At 38.6% G+C, this 20000-nt stretch overlaps 1 protein-coding gene across 5 annotated transcripts in view; it reads right to left on the bottom strand.

Moving 5' to 3' along the window:
- Nucleotides 1-20000, bottom strand: part of LOC106068973 (uncharacterized) — a 129901-nt gene that overhangs the window by 85458 nt on the left and 24443 nt on the right. For all 5 annotated transcript variants that reach the window (XM_056012337.1, XM_056012335.1, XM_056012334.1 and 2 more), the window contains exon 3: nt 4292-4370. The gene's annotated coding sequence lies outside the window, so the exon portion shown is untranslated. The remainder of the gene's footprint in view (nt 1-4291; nt 4371-20000) is intronic.

Here is a 20000-nt window from a genome sequence, read left to right as displayed (position 1 = left end):
TAAGTTAAGGTTTAGTGTTTTGTATATTGTTAAGTTAAGGTTTAGTGTTTTGTGTATTGTTAAGTTAAGGTTTAGTGTTTTGTGTATTGTTAAGTTAAGGTTTAGTGTTTTGTATATTGTTAAGTTAAGGTTTAGTGTTTTGTGTATTGTTAAGTTAAGGTTTAGTGTTTTGTATATTGTTAAGTTAAGGTTTAGTGTTTTGTATATTGTTAAGTTAAGGTTTAGTGTTTTGTGTATTGTTAAGTTAAGGTTTAGTGTTTTGTGTATTGTTAAGTTAAGGTTTAGTGTTTTGTGTATTGTTAAGTTAAGGTTTAGTGTTTTGTGTATTGTTAAGTTAAGGTTTAGTGTTTTGTGTATTGTTAAGTTAAGGTTTAGTGTTTTGTGTATTGGTAAGTTAAGGTTTAGTGTTTTGTGTATTGTTAAGTTAAGGTTTAGTGTTTTGTGTATTGTTAAGTTAAGGTTTAGTGTTTTGTATATTGTTAAGTTAAGGTTTAGTGTTTTGTGTATTAAGTTAAGGTTTAGTGTTTTGTGTATTGTTAAGTTAAGGTTTAGTGTTTTGTGTATTGTTAAGTTAAGGTTTAGTGTTTTGTGTATTGTTAAGTTAAGGTTTAGTGTTTTGTGTATTGGTAAGTTAAGGTTTAGTGTTTTGTGTATTGTTAAGTTAAGGTTTAGTGTTTTATGTATTGTTAAGTTAAGGTTTAGTGTTTTGTGTATTGTTAAGTTAAGGTTTAGTGTTTTGTATATTGTTAAGTTAAGGTTTAGTGTTTTGTATATTGGTAAGTGATGGCTTAGTGTTTTGTGTATTGTTAAGTTAAGGCTTAGTGTTTTGTATATTGTTAAGTTAAGGTTTAGTGTTTTGTGTATTGTTAAGTTAAGGTTTAGTGTTTTGTGTATTGTTAAGTTAAGGTTTAGTGTTTTGTATATTGTTAAGTTAAGGTTTAGTGTTTTGTGTATTGTTAAGTTAAGGTTTAGTGTTTTGTGTATTGTTAAGTTAAGGTTTAGTGTTTTGTATATTGTTAAGTTAAGGTTTAGTGTTTTGTGTATTGTTAAGTTAAGGTTTAGTGTTTTGTGTACTGCTTAACCTTGTAACTCCGCCATCCATCTCTTTAGACAGTTGACTTAAATAAAGATGGACATCGACACATGTGTGATATAACTTGACCTTACTGGCTTCACGTCCACGAGGCAATAGTCAGAAAGAAAGAACAAAAACCTAGACAAATGGACACGACCAGTTTAGAGTTAGTTTTTTTCTAGTGGCCTTTTGACCCGAGGGTCAGTAAGTCAAGTGGACTACGCGTTAAATGGCGAGAGAGAAGGGGTAGTGCTAAGTGCTGCTAGCCTACAGCTGGTAAAAAAATGCTGATGCAGGTAAGGGAGGGGTCTAGGTGTATGTAGTGATGAAATCACCCCCCCCCTCCCCTTTTGTGTTTTCCATTTCTCAAACTATTCTTTGTATGTAAACAACAGTCTGTATTAAGATCTGTATAAAACATGAGTAACAATACAATCTATAACAAAGTTCCATATAAAGCATGCTTAGCGTCTCAGCGCGGTGGCTGAGCAGTAAAAGGAGGCTCCAGGGTTCGAATCCTGGTGAAGACTGGGATTTTTAATTTCGGGATCCTCGGGCGCCTATGAGTCCACCCAAGCTCTAATGGGTACCTGCGTAAAAGTGAAGTCGGTTGGTCGTTGTGCTGGCCACATGACACCCTCGTTAACCGTAGGCCACAGAAACAGATGGCCTTTACATCATCATGCCCTATAGACCACAAGGTAAGAAAGGCGAACTATAAATACCGTCTGTAACAAAGCTCTTTATAAAACATGCGTACCGTCTCTTACAGTAACAAAGCTCTATATTAAGCAAATATTAACAAATCGCTATATAAAACTTGTGTAACAATACCATCTGTATTAAGCGTTACGAAGCATTCATAACAATGACATCTCTGACAGGTGAGAGATGAGTCTGATCTGTTACTAGAGCAATCACACTTAAAACTCATTCATTATGCTGATACCTGAACCTGATCTAATTACCCATGCAGGTAATTAAGAATGCTCCCAGGTAATTAGATATTAGATATAGCTGATAAGACATACAAAATAGGATCAATTATTTCCAAACAAATTCAATCAAGCCGAATGCATAGCCTGTAAAACAAGCAAAATACAAAATACAAAAATTTAAAAAAAGATTATATTAAGTGTATCAATTAGTTTGGATCAGTCATGTAATAAAATTTGTAATAAGCCTCAGACGACAATCTATAAAGAGGACTGGCAGAGTTTAGGTCATTGATTAATATGCATGACTAAATGCATGACGCGTAGGACGTAATCATCTTCTTTTTTGAAGTAACGTCTGTATCATATAAGAAGAAGACTAATTCTGCTTATACCGCCGGTTCTTTCTCTTGTTTGAGTTACCATAACAAAATAGTTTTCACCAATAGTTAATTAACTAATGTGTTACTTTTTTTGTGTATTGATTCTTGTGTTGTCAGGTAAAAGAAATAATTGTGCAAAATTTCAGCTTGATACGAAATTGGGTGTGGGAGAAATAACATGTACAAACTTTTGGCCAGATAGACAGAGTGAGTTGATATAAGCTTTGTAATCATTGATGCCCAACCTACCACCCGAGGGCCATATCTGGCCCATAACGCGGTTCTATTTGGCCCAACCTAACTTGTACACTGAGTGCATAATGTAGTCGAAGAAGCTCATTCACTAGATTTTCTAAATTGATGCGGAATTTGAATTCCAGTGCACACACAAAACAACAGTTGTCTTGCTGTAAAACTATCAACAAAACAACCTGCACTTATGGTCAAAGCATGGGTCATATTATTCTTTTAATGGTCCAGTACGTAGAGTTTTATTCAGTGGCGTAACTAGGGATTTGGGGGCCCGGTGGGCTTGACCTCTTTAGGGGCCCCAGCATTTGGACATTCGACATCATGGCATGAGATAATGGCGAAATGTTTAATATAAAAACAAATTTCGGACACTCATTTTGCGGCCCCCTCAAGTGGGGGCCCAAAGGGATTTTCTAATTTGGAACCCCCCTCCCATCCCCCACCCTAGCTACGCCACTGGTTTTAACGTGTTAATAGGAAATCAAAACGTGGACTTCTATAGTTTGAGAGCATGCCATAATGTATTCTGTGCTAAACTATGTGAGAGCATGACATAATGTATTCTGTGCTAAACTATGTGAGAGCATGACATAATGTATTCTGTGCTAAACTATGTGAGAGCATGACATAATGTATTCTGTGCTAAACTATGTGAGAGCATGCCATAATGTATTCTGTGCTAAACTATGTGAGAGCATGACATAATGTATTCTGTGCTAAACTATGTGAGAGCATGACATAATGTATTCTGTGCTAAACTATGTGAGAGCATGACATAATGTATTCTGTGCTAAACTATGTGAGAGCATGACATAATGTATTCTGTGCTAAACTATGTGAGAGCATGCCATAATGTATTCTGTGCTAAACTATATGAGAGCATGCCATAATGTATTCTGTGCTAAACTATGTGAGAGCATGACATAATGTATTCTGTGCTAAACTATGTGAGAGCATGACATAATGTATTCTGTGCTAAACTATGTGAGAGCATGACATAATGTATTCTGTGCTAAACTATGTGAGAGCATGACATAATGTATTCTGTGCTAAACTATGTGAGAGCATGCCATAATGTATTCTGTGCTAAACTTGGTGAGAGCATGACATAATGTATTCTGTGCTAAACTTGGTGAGAGCATGACATAATGTATTCTGTGCTAAACTATAAGACTCGCAAGCATGTTTCCATGACTCACTATGTCCAAAACATTATTCTCTAAAGTTTTTTTCTTATTTCAGCATTTTTCTACAGCATAATATCTTAGTGAAGGGGGGGGGCGGTGACTGACCGGGGGGGGGTATGGTGGTTGGGTGGTTAAGCGCTTGACTTCCGAACCTGAGTTCGAATCTCGGTGAAGTATATCATTTTGAAATACGAGATTTTTTAAGGGAGTACACCCAGCTCTAATGGATACCGGACTTTAGTTGGGGGAAAATAAAGGCGGTTGGTGGTTGTGGTGGCCACATGACACCCTGCTCATTAACCGTTGGCCAAAGAAACAGATTACCCCTTTAACATCATCTGCCCTATAAATCGCAAGGTCTGAAGGGGGATCTTTACTTTACTTTTATATCTTAGTGAATAAAACCCCCAAAACCTCTAATGCTGAAAAGTTGTCGTGAAAATAAAAAGGAGGACCTACCTTGAAAAAAAATGTATCCCAGATGCTCGAAGTTACTTTACAATCAGCATTAGCTCCTGGGAGGAAGATCCCAGAACACCTGGAATGAAGAAGACACAATCACATCAATATAATAATTGTAATATTTGAAAAAGCATAAATTGGATTGAACAAATAATATTGTGACAAGACATCATTATGTTGTATTAAGCCTCGGACTATATTTATTTTTAAATTTTATTAATGAAGTTAGTGATTCGACTCTATGCATGACTATGCATGACTAGATTGACCTAGGAACACGCGTAGGACGTAAACATCTTCCTTTTTTTGAAGTAACGTCTGTATTTTATAAGATAAAATCCCTCAATGACTGAAGAGTACATACGTTTTCAATGTTGTTATATTTAAACAGATTCTACCTCAACAACTGAAGCGTACATAAGCCAAAACAAAAACAAAAAAAAAATACGTGTAATAATAACAATGATACAACTCAAGCTTAAGACATGGAATAGATAGGGAAAAAAATTATGGAGGGAAATAGTTTGAGATTATGTCTGAAATAACGAACGAGAATGTTGTTATTTAGTTGTTGTTGCTGGTTTGTTGTTGTTGTTATTTTGTCCTTTTATCAACGCTTCCCTGCCCAGGCTCAGAAGCAATATTCGTAAGAAAAAAATAATATTCTGAATTCCTCTGGCACTATGTCTATGATCAGGTCTAATGAATGCCTTGCTACCAGGTAATTAACGTTCTCTAAAGCAGACGACTCTCAGGGTCTGGAGAGTTTAAGATGTAAAAAATAAAAAAATAAATGAAAGCGATTTTTTGTTGAATGCCAAAGGAGTGGGACAGACGAAGGGAAGAGGGGAGGGGGGGATAGTAGTCGGAGGAACAGCATTTGTACCTAACTACCTGGATGAACTTATGATGTTGGCTTTGAGGAAGCTGCTATGGTATATGGGGGGATTGGGGGGGGCGCTGTGGCTGAGTGGTTAAGCGCTTGACTTCCGAACCTGGGGTCCTGGGTTCGAATCTCGGTGAAGACTGTGATTTGAATTCCGGGATATTTGAGGCACCCCTGAGTCCACCCAACCCTAATGGTTACCTGACTTTAGTTGGGGAAAGTAAAGGCGTTTGGTCGTTGTGCTGGCCACACGACACCCTGCTCGTTAACCGTTGGCCAAATAAACAGATGACCTTTACATCAACCGCCCTATAGATCAGAAGACTTGAAAAAGGTACTTTACTTTTTTTTTTTTACTATGGTATATGACAGTAGAGTTGGATCATCTTATGGATGAGTTGGCTTATCATGCTAGAGTGGAACTGGAATTGGCATATATAGTAAACAGCGGAGTTGTCACATTATACAGAACACACATCATACGGTGGAGTTTAGCTTATCATAAAGTGTACACACATATCAGACAGTGGAATTGAGCTTATCACTCAGTTAAGTACAAACATCTTACAGAGGAGTATAGCTTATCATAAAGAGGAGTTAGCTTACCAGACAGTGGAGTTGAGCTTATCACACAGTTAAGTACACACATCTTACAGAGTATAGCTTATCATAAAGAGGAGTTAGCTTATCAGACAGTGGATTTGAGCTTATCACACAGTTAAGTACACACATCTTACAGAATATAACTTATCATAAAGAGGAGTTAGCTTATCAGACAGTGGATTTGAGCTTATCACACAGTTAAGTACACACATCTTACAGAATATAACTTATCATAATGAGGAGTTAGCTTATCAGACAGTGGAGTTGAGCTTATCAGACAGTGGAGTTGAGCTTATCAGACAGTGGAGTTGAGTTGAGCTTATCAGTGGAGTTAAATTATTGTAACATAATTTTTAGTACGCCTAGATGTCTAGATCTAGACTTTTTAGCGGCCCCCGAAAGGGGAATAGACGCTATTAATTTTTGTGTTGTCTGTCTGTCCGTCCGTCCAGTAGTATCACATCAAGAAGCGAACTGTAACCCAGTAGTAGATCTACTCATCGGTAATCCTGATCATAATATTGACCCACATCTAGTAGATCGAGATTCTAATTATAGATCTAGTCTAGATTCTAGAAAATATATATATATATATATTAAACTTGCTTATAGATCTAATTTGAAGACAAAAATAACAAAAAAAAAAAACAAAACAAAAAACACGCCTTTGAAGAGTGTAATACCGTATATTAATGAGACCCTGATAGTATTGAATGGTCGTAATTTTCTTATCGTGAACCCAAGATGCATGTTGACCTGCTCCTAAGGCGGGGGTTCTCAGCCTGTGGATCGCGACCCCTTTGGGGGTCGATTGACGATTTGCCAGGGGTCGCCTAAGACCATCGAAAATATGGATTGTTTTTGTCTAGTCTTCTATTGCTGTATGTGTATGTGAGGGTGTGGGGGGGGGGGGTCACGGCAAAGTGGGGGATTTTAAAAAGGGGTCGCCGAGCATAAAAGGTTGATAACCGCTGTCCTAAGGAGACTCTGCACCGCACGTCAAGCTCCTACCATCTTTTGAAGGGAATGCCTAGATCCGCGGGGCAGGGGAGAGCACCGGCGCTGTTGCCAACGTAACTCCACTGAGTGTTTATCAGACAACGGGGTCAGAGTTCGCCGATCGAACAACCCCCCCAAAACAACAACATTGTTCAGAAAAACAAAGGAGGTTATTGCACGCACGCACAACATACAGAGGAGAAAGGAACGGAGAAAGTTTGTTAACGGGAGTCACCGCGCCCTATACGGCGCCTAAACATAGAATCAACTCAAGCAAAAACTACCGAAAAAAAACAACAACAGTCTTGTTTACTTTAAATAAAAGAGGTTCAAGAAATAAAGGTGTAATTAAACTAAACCGACATCTGAGATGTTCAGCCCCATTGATAGCTTTGTCTAATGTAGAGATGTCCACGGAAGAGAACCACTAATGTCGCTAATAACAATTTGTCTATGTCGTCATTACAGATATTTACTGTAACACCCTCGTGTAAAGTGTAAGCAATTATGATCACATTTAATGATGAAGAAAGGAGACAAAACATTTTTTAAAAGTACACATATAAATGTACGTTAATAGTTTTCAAACAGGTATGCATAAAAAAAAATGAGTCTTTAAATATCTTGACTCAATGATGGTCTAACATAAACTGCATTAAATTGACGACTTCTACTAATTACTTTGATGACTATGAGTCAAACATATTGCCATTGTGTATACTTTAAAAGTCAACTATCAAAACCAAATTGATATTTTCATTTTTTTTTTTGGGGGGGGGGGGGGGGGTCAAAAACACCAAATATTTTTAGGGCCTATTAATTGTGAGTGTATGTGTATGCTCTTGTTTATTACTGTTCGTAGCGGGGAAAGGGGGGGGGGGGGCGAAAAGCGAAATAGAGTCTAGTAAATATTTATTTAAAGCGGGTCGTTCCAGATCAAGTCAAACTTAACAGTGAAAGAGCATTACAATACCCAGGATGCAAAATAAAGTTGGGGGGAGGGCGAGAGAGAGAGAGAGAGAGAGGGAGACAAGAGAGAGAGAGAGAGACAAGAGAGAGAGAGACAAGAGAGAGAGAGACAAGGAGGGAGAGTAAGAGACCATACGTGTGAGCCTTACGATGTTTGCAGGGTGCAAAAAAATAAGAGACGGGGGTCCAGATAGAGAGAAGGAGAGGCAGACACGGAGCTAGATATGGAGAGAATAGACAAAGAGAGATATAGCAAACCGTTCCCACTCAAGTTAAAAGTCTAGATGGGAGCGCATTACGATACGCAGGGTGTAAAAAAAAAAAAAAAAAAAATTGGGGGGTTTTCAGATAGAAATAGAAGGGGAGAGAAAGAGAGTGCAAGACAGACAGAAAGAGAGAAAGAGAGAGAGAGAGAGAATATAGGAGCATATGCAAGTTGACGGAACGAGGCCAGTTTTTATTATTCATTGCAAAGTTACGGTGTCCCGAGACTTATGATCATTGAATAATAGTTAAGGCCTTTTGTCAGCCGTCAACACATTACTAAACTCACTTAAATAGCACATTAACCCTTAAAGTGCTGAACAGTTTTACAATTAGTGCATACAAAAGAGAATTACAATTATGATGTTTAGAGGCTAAACTACCTCACGCGTTTTAAGTTTGTTTTTTTGTTTTTTTAATTAAATGTATGTATTGTATTGTGTGCAGATTGATCTTCCTCTAAAGTCTACCCCAATACTTAATTAGGGGTAAATTTATACATGACTGTCATCTTAAAGTCAAAATGCGTAACCGCGGCTAGTGTTCTGGTCACATGATGCTCTTCAGCGTGGCAGTTGGACCCGTGTAAAGCAGGTTGGTGATAGACTAGACTAGACAAAATAAATTGTTGGATAGGTAGATGTGCGAATTATTATTACAGCTTTTATATTGCGCTACTTTCATGCTTATAGCATGCTCAGAGCGCTTTTGGTCCAATCTCATTTGTGGACCAGTTGGGGGGGGGGGGGTATCTAGGAGTTGGTTTTCCGTGCTGCCTTTAGGCCGCTCAGTAAACGCAACTCTGCCCGAGTCGGGTGTCGAAGCTCGAGCCCCCTTCTAGGTAGTCAAGACAAGCCAAGTGCTCGGCCACGCTTCCCACGAATAAATAAATAAGACACACGGACGTTCGAACAGACGGACAGACAGACATACTGACTGACTAATTGATTGATTGATTGAATAGAATAACTGATTCATTTTCATTTTCATCGAAATTTTTTTCTCGTTCTTTGTTTACGAATGCATTCCTGTTTTTATAGATTCCTACGCTCTTTTTCCTCATGCGGAAGAAGGCTGCATTCAGGGCCGGCCCTAACAATTGCGGGGCCCTATGCGGAACGGATTATGCGGGGCCTAGTCTGGGTAAGGATAAGCATAATGTTAAAATTTAGAGTTTGTATTAGAAAATACATTAGTCTTTGTAACACATTTTTATTAAATGAAAGCTGAAAGTGCCATTTTATTTAATGGCACCTCAAAATGACAATTTCAATAACTTCAGGAGATTTCCATGAGGTCCTGGAAAATCAGGAAGCCGCGGAACCCCTGTTAGTGTATATAAGTTATAATGGTTTTACACCTAGAATTAGCGCGGAGCCTATGAAAGTGCGGGGCCCGCTGCGACCGCATAGGTTGCAGCGGCCTAAGGCCTAAGGCCGGGCCTGGATGCATGATCTCAAATGCTCTCTTGTGCTCTTCTCGTGAGGCAAGCATCTACAGAGATTTAAAGAGACATCCATTGGCCTCCTTCAGCCGTAGAACGACTCTGGTTCATCTCGCACACTTCCTCTTGTGGCTGTGGAGCCCTATTTTGGAGAGACACTCCCGTCCACAAAATATCGCAGGTTAAGGTGGCTTTTGCTTCGGTGGTAGAGGAACCGGCCAGTTTTCGCATTTTTCTATAGAGATTTAAAGAGACAAGAAAACTGCCCTGTCAAGTCACTTCCCACCCTGCCGGGGAAGACGATATCTGTGCATCAGCCACTCAGAAACAAAGGGGTGACACAGATGCCTGCCGACAAGTAAGGGGGAACATATCCGAAATCAATGCGCGACAAGAGTTACCTCTAGACACAAGAACACCCGGCTCACTTGGAGTTCCGCAACGAGCAAGGCTGTGCAGGTGTGACGACAAGGGCCAGGTGTGAGACTTCACCCTGGTAAACCCATTACCCCAGGTAGGTACTGGCAAGAGGAGGGGGGGGGGAAGACGTTCTCAATCACCAAGCGTCTCTAATTAAGCCAGGCGCACGCAAGGGTACAGCCGGCATTTCTTACCTTGTCATTAGTAGCTGGCTCCAGTGTTCAGATGCTCGTCATAAAAGACCTTGCAAGGGGAGATGAACTACTTTCAGAGCAACATAAAACTTGGAAGGCTTTACGGATCTCTTATAGCAGTTTGAATCGGCCAATCACAGAGGTTCTCGTTATTTTGAATCTGCCAATCACAGAGGTTCTCATTATTTGGAATCGGCCAATCACAGAGGCTTTCAGTAGTTTGAAACAACCAATCAAAGAGGTTCCAAGAATTGGACTCCATTAATTACAGAGGCTCTCAGAAGTTTCAATCGATCAGCCACAGAGGTTGTCAGAAGTTTTAATCGATCAATTACAGAGGTTCTCAGAAGTTTCAAACGATCAATCACAGATGTTGTCAAAAGTTCCAATGGGTCAATTACATAGGTTCTCAATAGTTTAAAGTGACCAATCACATACGTTTTCAGTAGTTTGAAACGACCAATCACACTGGTTCTAAGCACTTGAATCGATCAATTTCAATTACAGAAGTTGTTCAAAGTTCCAATGTATCAATTACAGAGGCTCTCAGAAGTCTCAATCGATCAATTACAAAGGTTCTCAGAAATTTCAATCGATCAATGACAGAGGTTCTCAGAAGTTTTGATTCAATCAATTACAGAGGTTCTCAGAAGTTTAAAAATGTCAGAGGGCATCATTTAATCTGAGTCATTTTCAGCAACCTGAATCCCCTTATTGGGGTTATCCAGCAAATGGAATCGTCATTGATTGCAGATATTTTCAGTAGTTTTAATCGATCGATTGCTGAGGCCCTTCCATTTGTTTTGAATCAATGTTAGAGATTCTCCATCAGCTTGAATCGATTTTGGTTGCAATATTTCCCTCGTTATACGTCCTATTCAACACCATTACCGTCGTTTTGGTTTCTTACCCAATTGTTATTTACAAGGTTGATGCTGATACTGTAGTCTGAGATTTTGTTTGGCCACCACTAACACTTATTGTATGCCCCAAGCGTTTGGTGGTGTTTGTCTGGATCTTATCTAAACTGCCTTTTTTTAAATAACTCTCCAAGTCTCTGTGTGTCTCTAAAAACAAACATTTGCCAAGCTGCTTCATGCAATGTAGATGGTTACTACACACTCTGTGGAGTAACCATCACCGCTCGTAAGGTTCCCGCTGGGACAAGGTCTGTCCTCCATCCTCACCACGTGCAAGCTCACTTGCTAGAGCATAATTGTGGTAGGCCACTGGAGGCTTTCTCGCTTCCCTGGGCGGACGTTTCCACGGAGGCATCCTGCTGAGGCGACGAGACCTTTTTTTTTCTCCGGAGAGAGCCAGTCTCTCCAGCAATTCCCCACGTCTTGCCCAGACAGGCAGCGGCTCCCAAAACTTGGCGCCACGTAATCTAATCATTGGCCATCCCATCTTCTGCTTTCCTTGGTGAGTGGGTTCCAGGTGATGGTTTGCAGCCTACTGAAGAAGATATCCTTTGGAGACTCTGGCGACGGATAGGCCACACCCTCCGCAAGAATGAATCCGAACATTAGTGTGTGGGTATCTAAAGAAAAAGTTAAGCTTTTAGGTTTTGGGTGTTTGTTTCAAAACGAGTATTTCAAGATTTATTCAGATTCGTGACCAAACGTTAAGTAGTTGCCTACAAGTTAAACTAGCTTTGACCTTGACCTCAGACCTGTGACGTGCAGCGAGCCATTGGTCTACCCACAGGTTTGCGACGCCGCAGGCCAGTGTTCAGGCTTCTATAACAATTGGCCTCTATGCAATCCAGCAATAAACAAGGAAGTTTCAACATAGCTAACTTAGGTAATAATAATAAGGTTTCTCTTCGAGTCCGCAGCTTTGTTTTTTGTTGTTGTTTTTTAAATAATATTTTTTAGTATTTTGTGTTATCAAATGTGCTCATGGTAAAACTGTTTCGAAATACAAATTTCTGTTGACATCGCGATAAGCCATCATCTAGTTTGTGTATATAATCTTCATAATCGGGATTCCCCCCCCCCCTCCTCCACAAACCCACACACGAAGCCACGCCATTGCTCGCAATATACCAACTTTGTTTCGCTCCCAGCTCGTGTCCCGTTTTGAGAACCCTCGCCAGGTTTAATGCCTGGATGGGGACGATCGTTAAAAAAAATGATCTGGGGTTGGGGGGGGGGGGGATATTCTTTCATTCACCTGAAGGTCATCTGGGGGAAAAGAGTATGGGGGGGAGGATGAAAGGGAGGGGGGTTTATGAAAAGTTTCAATAATTTGGTAAACAGGGCAGAAGCTGGAACGTGTGGGGGGCAGGGAGAGGCCTGGTCTGGTTAAGAGACGTGAAGGGATTCACCTAGACACACACACACACACACACAGATACACACACCTCTTCCAAGGGTGGCTAACGGATAACACAGACACGAGGAAACTGTAAGTCGTGTGCCAAACTCACCCAGCAGACGCAAAAGTATAAAAAAATAAAAAAGTTGAATTTTTTTATATTTTCAGAATAAGGAAACAAACTTTAATAAATGTTCAGATTTTATTTTTTTTTTACTCCAATTTTTTTTTTCAAGTTGGCCAGAATGTTTTCCAAAGGTGTTTACTTTGATTTTATCTTACGTGTAGGAAGATTCACGGAGTTTTTATACTCCGGAATCAAGGGGGGCAGCCAAGTTGGCAGAGCGCCCTGAAATATAGGGGGAGAGAAAAAGATGTGGGCTCTGCAAAAATAAGAGAACCCCCTAAAAAAAAGTTGAGTAGGTCAAGAAAAGATCAAAAGTTAAAAGTGTTGCACTGCCAGCCCAATGACCAACATGGTGTCAAAAGTGGAAGTATAAATTGTTCAAGAATATTCCTCATACAATCTCAAGAAAAAAAAAAGGACAACAAAATCCGCAAATGAAGAATTTGGCCGAGGTGTAAACCAGTTGGATTTCCCATGGTCACGAGTTTAAAACCTAAAGCAGACCTCGAAATTGGTTCCACCAACTCTAACACATCAAGTGTAGGCCGGTTCAACAAACTCTAACACATCAAGTGTAGGCCGGTTCAACAAACTCTAACACATCAAGTGTAGGCCGGTTTATTATGTGCTGGTTATATTGGATGATATATGAAGGAATAAAGACATTTTTGCGTCACACATTTATTGGCAGTGTAGAATAAAATCAATAATCAAAATATAAGCAAAAAAACAACAACAACAATAAGTCTCTCTGCCTCTCTCTCTCTCTCCTTTTTCTATCTCTATCTGAAACCCCATCTTTTTTTTTTACACCCTGCGAATCGTAATGCGCTCCCATTTAGACTTTTAACTTGATTTGGAACGGTCCGCTATATCTCTCTTTGTCTTTCTCTCCACATCTCTCTCCTTCTATTTATCTCTCTCGCTCTCAGTCTCTCATTCTCTTCTCTCCATCTGAACCCCAATCTCTTATTTCTGCACCTTGCGTATCGTAATGCTCTCCCATGTACTCTCCATGTCTCCCTCTTTCTCCTTCTCTCCCTCTCCTTTTAAGTAGCTCTCCAGTAGTTACAGAAAAATTATACAACATTGGCCATTTGTTCGAGTAAATCTTATCTTATACATTACAGACGTTACTTCAAAAAAAAAAAAAAAAAAAAAAGAAGATAATAACGTCCTATGTATTTCATGTGTCAATCTAGTCATGCATGTTCATCAAAGACTGAAACTCTGCTAAGTCGTTGGTTTTCCTGGCTGATACAGGCAACCAATTCCATTCTCTTAGAAGGAGCATTTGTACGAATTTGTCCCATAGTAAGGAATGTTAGTACAGAATGTAGATGATACAGTAATGTTAGTTTATTTTTTTATTCCCACCATTCACAGGCACTTTCTTCATAGGTGCTGGGAAAAGCAAACATTTTTTTGTCTTGTCTTTTTTTCAAAAACGGCTTAAACGATTTTTTTCCTTTAAAAATTTTAGAGTTTATGACAATCATTAGGAAGGGAGTTGAAGGACTAGACATGCCTGAGCCACAGACATATATTATACCTGGACTGGACATCTCTAACACTACACAAAAATGTGAAAAACTTCAAAAAAGCTGAAACAAAAGCGTTGTTTCGTAAAGTAGTTATAAGAAGTAAAGTTTGTTAGTTTTTTTTTTTTTTTCAACAACCCTAACCTATGTAATATATAATTCAATGTTTAGATCTAGACCTAGTAATTGAACATCGAAATCATAATACAATTATTATTTTGCAATTTTTAAATGCATAAAGATCTAATTAATCAATTTGTTTAAATTAAAATCAGCAGACATGAATTACTTCGATCTAGGATTTTCGAAACATTATCTCAATGGAAACTAACTGGAAATGGCTTTATTTAATAGATTAGCGTGAATATATAGTTCTGTGATTAGCAGCCCATTCTATTTAATATCCGCAAATGGTTTTGCATTATTTCTAAACTTTCAGTACTAAAGATTTTTTTTTTTTCTAAGAAAGAAAGATCAACTTTCCTAGATTCGGGGCGACTTCCCTTACAGCTTGAAAAAGAGCTACGTACATAGCCATCTATATATCTATAGGTCTGTGATCTGATCATTACCGGATAAGAATTTATTTCCGTTGTCCAGTCTAGGTATAATATATATATAGGTCTGTGGCATGAACATTATGGCACTGTGTCATGTAAACTTGAAGGTTTGGTTCAGTGTTTAATTAAGTTGATGTGACGTCTGATGAACAGCAAGTATAAGTGTAAAGAATGATTTGAAATATGCAAATATAAACTACTAGATCTAGATCAATGATTGTCCGAAGCTGACTGGAAAGACTCATAGCGTGATGAAGTAAAAGCAAAAGAAAAATAGAATTTATAAATCATAGACCGCCATCAGCTTCGTAAAGGAGGAACTGATTTTTTTAAAAATTATTTGATGACCTGTTAACACTAAAAAGTGGGACAGAAAGAAAAAAACTTACTTTTTTTTTTTTTGGGGGGGGGAGGTGAGGATGGGGAGACGGAATAATCTACAAGTTCTCTGGTCAGCTAAGACACCTGTGATCACCTGTTCAAGCAACTGGCACCTGGACCAACAATTACTCTTCGAGTGTAAGAGCACTAAGGTGGGTTCAAATCCAAGAGGAGGGGGGGGGGGGGTTGGGGTCTGAGTACTGATGTTGTACTAGGGATAAAGACTCATTTTCTGATCTCTCAGTACATGACCACATGTAGCCGAAAGGCGATTCTTTTTTTGGCACCGATTCCAAGAGAGGGAAGAAAAAAAAACGTTGAACATCAAGAAGCCAAAAGAAAAGCGGGTCAAGAGTTCTCTTTCTTGACAGTAAAGAGAATTAGTCCATACGTTCCGAAATGTACCAAATTTTTACATTTAATTTTACATACATTGAAGACTTTTAGATTATTTTTTTTTAATATTTAAGAAAAAGAAAACACACAAAAAAAAAGATTAAAAAATTCACAAGACATCAAACTCATAGGCTGCCCCTTGGGGTCCGCTGGTTGATAAGATTGCTATACTTTAAGAACGGCGAACAAGAGGTGGAAAAAGGTGTTTCAACAGAGCTTTTTTTAACATAGAATATGTTACTATTGGCCTATTAAAGTTTCAATGACTATTAAATCTTTTTTTTTAAATGTGTATAAGTATATTCATACTATGTGCATATTTTAGTTGTCGTTTTTGGTACAAAATTAAAAATCAAACAAGGGGAACAACTTCATATTTATATCTCTCAATGCTTTAAGATAGATCTTTTATATCAAACTAAATGGACCTCATTCACCAATAGTAAACAAACAACATTTAGCCAGGTAGTTCTCTATCTCTTATATACAAATTACGTAATCCATAAAGGCTGTCACGTGATACGTTTTTTTTTTTCATTGTTTTATCACGTGGCAAAATGTTGTTTTGTTTACGATTGGTGAATGAGGTCCATCGATTTATTACCACTATTTAATAAGCTTGATCCAAGAATGGGAAGTGGAGGAAATAACGTGTTCAAAATTTGTAACAGACAGACAGACAAACAGACAGAGTTGATATAAGCTTTGGAGAAGAAAAAAAAACGTCCCCGGCTTATGCTTAAGCAGACACAAGGGCAAGTGCCAAACTACTGACGCACTTTCAGGGCAGAATTTATAACAAAAAGAAAAGGAAAAAAAAAGAAGGAATCTCAACGGGAATTCCCGTGTATATCTTCTAAACTGCGCAATAAAAGGCGTAAAAATCAATATTTAACGGCTTATTGGGTGCCGAAGTCGATCCAGGAGATTGGGAAACAATTAAACCAGGTGAACTTTGACCTCCAGTTAATCAGCTACATGTGTTATCATCTCTTTACGTACCACGCTTAGTAAAAAAAAAAAAAGTGCATGTCTTGAGATCTTCAAGAAAGGAAAAAAAACGTCAGACAAACCTTTTTTTGTTTTTGTTTTTCGGGAGTCAACCGACGGCAATTTCTGATCAGATCATTTTCACTTGATTGAAGATAGCTTTTGGTTGGGTGAAATTGTATCCAAATTGACTGGATTAAAAAAAAAAACGGTGGGGGAAGTTACAGTTTTAGATGAGTGTTTAAAACAGGTTTCGCTCTATAGAAATATTCCCTTCCCCTTGCGTTTCGCATGTACCGCACAGACGGCGTAAAAAATAACTTGATTAGATCTGCAAGAAACAATCAGACAATCGCTGAATGTTGATGTTTTTTATTTTTTTTTATTTGCGTTTCTTTCCTCAATAATATTTTTAACAAAGCTTTTATCAACTCACTCTGTCGGTCTGTCTGTCTGGTAAAAAGTTTGAACACGTTATTTCTTCCACACTTATTCTCGGATCAAGTTGAAACTATGCACAGTTATTCGTTAGCTTCGACATGAAATGAATCAATTAAAAAAAAGTAACCAATTAGTTAATTAATTCCTGCTAATTAATTATTTTGATACCAACGAAGGAAAATTAATCCTTCAGTATTCACAGATACGGCTAAATATGCAGGGTTTCGTCCTCGTAGATAATTAAACGTTATTTCTCCCAGTGAATCATAAAAAAATAAACAATTAATCAATTAAGTTTTGATAATTAACTATTTCGTTTTCTATCGAATAAGGGAAATAAGTTCCACAATATTGAGAGATACGGTTGTTAAGTTTGGAGTTGTTTCCCTGAGATACGCTTTGATGTTTGTTTTGTTTTTGTTTTGTTGTTGCTGTTTTAAAGATTTTTATATTTTGTTTGTTAGAATTACTCTTTTTAAGGACATAATATTGAGCATAAATGAAAGTGAATAAATAGGCCTGGGGCACGCTCTAATTATCGTGCCAGAATCTAATCAATCATTTAAGGCTCTCTGCATGTGTGTGTTGTAATGTGTGTGTGTGTGTTATTACTCTGCGATAGCAGTTTCTCTGTAAGGATGAACTTGGGTTTAAAAACAAAAAATTATGTACTATAAAATGGTTAACAAAAAATAATTATTAAGGAGGCGAATCTTCACCTTGACCTTCGCCTATGCCATGGTCTGTTGGAACGTTGGGGCACCAAATATAATTTGTCAACCGTCTTTCTCCATTCCTCTCTGTCTTTGTCCTTGGATTTAACCTCTTGCAATGGCAGGCCCGTCCATTCTTTGATGTTGTCTTCTCATCGCTGCCTGCCTCTTCTTCTTCTTTTTTTTTTCCGTTTCATTGACCAACAGTAAAGGTGTCATGTGACCAGGACAACGACCAACCGCCTTTATTTTTCCCAACAAAAGTCAGATACCCATTAAAGTTGGGTGGACCAAGTGGCGCCCTAAAAAATCCAAAAATTCAACCCCCCACCACAGTATTCACCGAGATTCGAACCCAGGACCCCAGGTTTGGAAGCCAAGCGCTTATCCACTCAGCCACCACTCCCCAGAGTTGATATAAGCTTTAAAAAAAAAGAAAAAAGGGTGACAAAATTAAGGTGGAAGTCTAAAAGGAAAGAAAATAGACGCTATATTAGGATTTCTAAAACGCGTCATAAAAAGAATTCTTCTAGTATTCTATTATCAGTATCATCAGGATAAGACCACTCAGAGGGAAAGCATTAAAATACAAGCAACAACCGCCTTTACTTTTCCCAGCTAACGTCAGTTACCCAATAGAGCTGGGTGGACCAAAGGACACCCTAAAAATAAAATAATTCGACACCTGCCCATGTCTTCACTGAGATTCGAACCCAGGACCCCAGGTTTGGAAGCCAAACGCTTAACCTCTCAGCCACCACTCCCCAGAGTAGATATAAGCTTTAAAAAAAAAAGTGGGGACCAAATTAAGGTGGAAGTCTAACAGGAAAGAAAATAGACGCAATAATTTCTAAAACGCGTCATAAAAAGAATTATTCTAGTATTCTATTATAAGTATCACCAGGATAAGACCACTCGGAGGGAAAGCATTAAAATACAAGCAAAATATAACAAACCCTTTTTTGTTTAAAAAAAAAAAAAAAAAGCTTTCTAAAGGGAAAGAACTTCACTCTTTAAAGTAAACTATATCTATCAATAATGGACGAGTTATTTCTCTTATTTCGATATCAAGCATAATAATTGATTACGAATTATTATTGACTAATGTTGGATATTTTTTTTATTGATTCGTGTTTTATAGTGTAAAATAAATAATTGTTTTAAGTATCAACTTGATCAGAGAATGCGTGAGGGAAAAAAAAGCGTTAACAATTATTTAAGGGGGACTCTGGCATTTTACGTCTCGAGAGATAGTGTTTTCCCCTTTGCAACTTTTTGTGTGACTAAAGAGGCCAATCCTTGATACACACAGCTGCGATCGCAGGTTGGGCATATATAATCACCAGGCGCCGTTGCATTTTCACCCTTCTATCTGCTTCTGTTGTGTATGACATCTGCAATCCGTGACCCTTCCTTTATGCTCTCTCTCCATGTGGATCCGTCCAGTGCCACCTCTTCCCAGTTGCCAGTGTCGATTTTGAAGACCTTGGCTCCATCATATCCAACAACACTCTACTGGATAAAGACATAAACAACAGGATAGCCAAGGCAATGGCCACCATGTCACGGTTGCAGAAAAAAGTCTGGGACAACATATTGCTGACTAGCAGTACTAAAGCCCTAGTCTACCGGACCTGTGTGTTGAGCACCTTGCTGTACGGAAGTGAAACATGGTCAACCTACTCATGGCAGGAAAAAAAGCTGAATGTCTTCCACCTCCGATGCCTAAGGCGGATCTTTAAAATAAGGTGGCAAGATAAGATAACCAATGAGGAAGTGCTACAAAGAGCAGGGTGCCAGGACATCCGCTCTGTTATCAGCAGCAGACGCCTTGGCTGGCTTGGCCACGTTCGTAGAATGCCAGTAGGTCGACTTCCACAGGACATCCTGTATGGCGATCTAATAGAAGGCAGGAGAGCCGCTGGTCGCCCACTTTTACGTTATACGGATGTATGCAAACGCGACATGAAGCTCTTAAGAGGACTAAACCCAACAAATTTAGCAACATCCGTGTATACAAGCTTCCCTTGTTGAAATAAAAAAAAATGAATTCAATTAATTAATTGGTTACTTTTTTAAAATTGATTCATCTCTTGTCTATGACAAGGAATAATTGTACGAAGTTTCAGCCTAATCCGATATTGGGAGGGGGAGAAATAACGTGTACACACTTTTTACCAGACAGAGTGAATTGATATAAGTTTTGTAAAAAGGAAGCTTCTAGATAGCGGATGGTAAACACGCCCAGGAGAAACAAAAAATGCTGCAAATGTTTCAGACTCTCGTTCTTTTAAATGCACAACTACAGGATCGGCCTCTGCAGCTTTATACGATGTTGCAAGCAGGAAAGAGGAGTCTCTCGAGACGTAAAAATGCCACAAAATTTAGCACCACGCTAAAAAAGTACACGCAGAAACAAGACGGGACTGGCTGAGAGAGAGCTAGTAGCTATTTCTCTT

This window comes from Biomphalaria glabrata, chromosome 15 (genome assembly GCF_947242115.1).
Source record: "Biomphalaria glabrata chromosome 15, xgBioGlab47.1, whole genome shotgun sequence".
NCBI lineage: Eukaryota > Metazoa > Mollusca > Gastropoda > Planorbidae > Biomphalaria > Biomphalaria glabrata.
The sequence above is the reverse complement of the archived record's forward strand: the minus strand, read 5'-3'. Positions and strand labels throughout refer to the sequence as shown.